The sequence below is a fragment of the Centruroides sculpturatus genome, unplaced genomic scaffold (assembly GCF_000671375.1).
Source record: "Centruroides sculpturatus isolate CEXI.00-Female unplaced genomic scaffold, Cexi_2.0 scaffold514, whole genome shotgun sequence".
Classification (NCBI taxonomy): Eukaryota; Metazoa; Arthropoda; class Arachnida; order Scorpiones; family Buthidae; genus Centruroides; species Centruroides sculpturatus.
The window spans coordinates 47,579-51,880 of record NW_019384787.1 but is presented as its reverse complement, the minus strand read 5'-3'; the positions used below and the strand labels follow the sequence as shown (position 1 = coordinate 51,880).

The window sequence follows — 4,302 nt, the reverse complement described above, 5'->3', positions numbered from 1 at the left end:
AAATATCACGCTTGTTTTGAAATTTATAAACATTTTTTAACAATATTTGTTTTACCTGTAATTTATATTCGTATATCATACCAAAATTCACACAATAACTGTTGTAAATTTTTTTATGACGAGTTTCACGCACAGTCATCCCAGCGACACTATTTGGTCTGCTAATTTACATATATATCAGTGAACTTATTTAAACTATTAGTCTATTACATTAAATTGTTGTGTACAAACCAATTATTAGTATTTGTTTTACCTGTAGTTTATATACGGGCATCAAATTCACACGTTATCAGTTGTAACTTTTCGTAAAACAAGTCTTGCATACAGTTATCTCAACGACACTATTTGGTCTACTAATTTACAGATATAAGTGAGCTGATTTTTGAAACTATTTCAGTATACAATGGAAAGTTGTGTACAAACAGGAATTATTATATTAATATTAACTTATATTATTTCCAGATTTTTACAATCATTTATTTATACATGAACTTTAAACTTTGGTGATTATCGTCATAATTATATCCAATAGTCACCAACTTAATTATAATATTTTTATCCAGTTCTCACTAATTTTAATGCTTAAGTTTTTATTTATACAATTGTTATTTTTATTTTTAATAATCTCAACACTCTCTTTAAATTGTCTGTTATATGTTTTTTTCTCTTTATGTAGAATCTGTATGTTAGATTTATCTATGTTGCAATCAATTTCCATTAATTAATAAATGGCAAAAATAATAGATAACACTACCAAAACAATAGATAAAAAACCAGAATAATTGATGGAAAAACAAAAGTAAAATATTTAGGTTTTCCATACATAAAAAATATGTATGAGCAAATAGATACAGAAATGAAGAAAAATAATATGAAACTTGCTCCAAAATATGGAAATTATTCTCCAGATTGAAGGCTAAACAAAGTATGAAAAAACAAAACATAAATAAACAAGAAACGAAAAATATCGTATATAAAATACCATGTACAGTACATGTAAAAACAACAGTTTTTATATAGGCGAAACAAAACGCAAACTAAAAATAAAGGTTAAAGAACATATGTCCGATTTGAAGTATCACGGATTAAACTCAGTATTCCATGATCATTGTGTACTAAACGATTGCAACATAGATAAATCTAACATACAGATTCTACATAAAGAGAAAAAAACATATAACAGACAATTTAAAGAGTGTTGAGATTATTAAAAATAAAAATAATNTACAGTATTGTAAATTCTAAATGAATAGCATTTAAATCTATCAACTACCTGATATAAGACGTAAGTCATAAGACATATAACTGCAATGGTATAACTTAGTTTAAAATAAAAAAAATAATTGATATTAAATACAATATATATGTTTTTCCTTTTTTTCTAGAGGCATTGGCGATCGGTTTAATGTGTCTCGACGTACTGTACAGCATGGAACATTTTAAATAAAGTTATTGATTCTCTCTTAATATTAAATGAAAATGAAAAAATAATTTTTTGGCCATCAAAGCAGGATGCTGAAAAATCAATGAATTTTTTTATATCCAGTCTGGTTTCCCAGGAATTATAGGCTGTATAGATGGAAAGCATATGGCCATTAAAGCACCACTTGAAGAAGCAGCAGCTTATTTCGATAGAAATAAGTATTACTCTGTCACTCTATTATACAAGCAGTTTGTAATGAAAAAATGGCATTTTTAGACTGCTATGTATGTGAAGCAGGGTCAGTACACGATGCCTGTGTTTTCCGATGATCAGCATTGCATGAAAGAGCAAACACCGGAGATGGATTTTTCAGCTGTGGCCATATTTTGGGCGATAGTGCCTACACGTTATCTGAACATTTGCTTACACCATATCGAGATAACGAGAATCTCAACAGCGTGCAAAAGCTGTATAAAAATAAATTAGCAAAATGTAGAAACGTAATTGAGCGTGCTTTTGCACATCATGTTGGACGGTTCAGGCAATTAAAATTTTTAGACATGTGTCGAAAGGACTTGATTGTAAAAATAATTATTGGTGCATGCATTCTTCACAATATTTTATACAAACTTGCAACGTAATAGTAGATGATGATTTTGACGACCAAGAAAGTGAAGAAACTGTAACGCATCTACCTGTCCACCTGCTTTTCGTGCAATTGAATGAAATGAAAATTGTACAATACAATTGAAATGAAAATTTTTTATTAAAAGCTGCCATATCACAATGTGCTTTTTTTATATATGGAAGATTATAGTTTATCAAATGTCAACAAAGCGTGATGACATTGCAAATGGAATTTTTATAAGATCTTAAAAACCGAGGAAGAATTCAAGTGGAATTCGAAATTACATTTGGAACATTTTTGNAACGGTGTGGTAATGCATGAAGGACAGAGACACACACACACACATACATTCATTTTTATATATATAGATGAAATCGGATATAGTATATAAGAGAACATCACATTATATATAATGAATGATTTATCCAGTGAATAGATGCGACGGTGCTCCATGACGCCGCACAGCGCGCGTTGACCGATGCTTTGTGTTTAATATGCTGATCAAGCGACCTTGGCTGAACGCTGAGTAACAACATTGACGATGAAAAATAAGATGGGCTTTACGCAGGTAGGTTTAGTCTACTGATTTTAAGATCTAACCGTCTTAAAAATGGGTTGATTGAATCCCATAAACAAAATATTCTTTTGTAGCGCTCCGCTTCGCAAAGCACATCGACGAGTCTGTTCACATTCTCTTCCAAACCGATTTTTCTATATTGATATACAGTATTGTAAATTCTAAATGAATAGCATTTAAATCTATCAACTACCTGATATAAGACGTAAGTCATAAGACATATAACTGCAATGGTATAACTTAGTTTAAAATAAAAAAAATAATTGATATTAAATACAATATATATGTTTTTCCTTTTTTTCTAGAGGCATTGGCGATCGGTTTAATGTGTCTCGACGTACTGTACAGCATGGAACATTTTAAATAAAGTTATTGATTCTCTCTTAATATTAAATGAAAATGAAAAAATAATTTTTTGGCCATCAAAGCAGGATGCTGAAAAATCAATGAATTTTTTTATATCCAGTCTGGTTTCCCAGGAATTATAGGCTGTATAGATGGAAAGCATATGGCCATTAAAGCACCACTTGAAGAAGCAGCAGCTTATTTCGATAGAAATAAGTATTACTCTGTCACTCTATTATACAAGCAGTTTGTAATGAAAAAATGGCATTTTTAGACTGCTATGTATGTGAAGCAGGGTCAGTACACGATGCCTGTGTTTTCCGATGATCAGCATTGCATGAAAGAGCAAACACCGGAGATGGATTTTTCAGCTGTGGCCATATTTTGGGCGATAGTGCCTACACGTTATCTGAACATTTGCTTACACCATATCGAGATAACGAGAATCTCAACAGCGTGCAAAAGCTGTATAAAAATAAATTAGCAAAATGTAGAAACGTAATTGAGCGTGCTTTTGCACATCATGTTGGACGGTTCAGGCAATTAAAATTTTTAGACATGTGTCGAAAGGACTTGATTGTAAAAATAATTATTGGTGCATGCATTCTTCACAATATTTTATACAAACTTGCAACGTAATAGTAGATGATGATTTTGACGACCAAGAAAGTGAAGAAACTGTAACGCATCTACCTGTCCACCTGCTTTTCGTGCAATTGAATGAAATGAAAATTGTACAATACAATTGAAATGAAAATTTTTTATTAAAAGCTGCCATATCACAATGTGCTTTTTTTATATATGGAAGATTATAGTTTATCAAATGTCAACAAAGCGTGATGACATTGCAAATGGAATTTTTATAAGATCTTAAAAACCGAGGAAGAATTCAAGTGGAATTCGAAATTACATTTGGAACATTTTTGGACCCTACATGTCTGGACTTTTTAAGTTTTGTTGTAAGATTTTAAAAAGTTAAGAATATTTAGATAAGTGTTCACTCTTCTAAATATTTTACTGACCGAATACAATCTACTTTCTACAATTTAGAGTACAGTATTTGTTTCAATATCTATGTTGTTATATAATATTTCTTTCTTTTTCTTTATACTGTATTTTATAACTTATAAAATTCTTTATATTATTTTGTTCAATTATTATTACATGTATGTTGAACATAATTGTATATATCATCAGCACTGAATAAAATTGCATAATTTGTAATAAACTTTTTTACATTTTTATGATGTATTTACATAATGTTATAAAAACAGTACCATAATTTTTAGAAATTCTTAAAATGCAAATAGTTGAAACAAGAGTATTGAA

General features: G+C 29.8%; 1 long non-coding RNA gene across 1 annotated transcript; it reads left to right on the top strand.

Annotated features, from left to right (window-relative positions):
* The first annotated feature begins 2,521 nt into the window (after positions 1–2,521).
* LOC111629277 lies at positions 2,522–3,911 on the top strand. Its single transcript, XR_002757309.1, has 3 exons — positions 2,522–2,619; positions 2,703–2,833; positions 2,934–3,911. It is a non-coding gene; the product is annotated as an uncharacterized LOC111629277 (long non-coding RNA).
* The last annotated feature ends 391 nt before the right edge of the window (positions 3,912–4,302 follow it).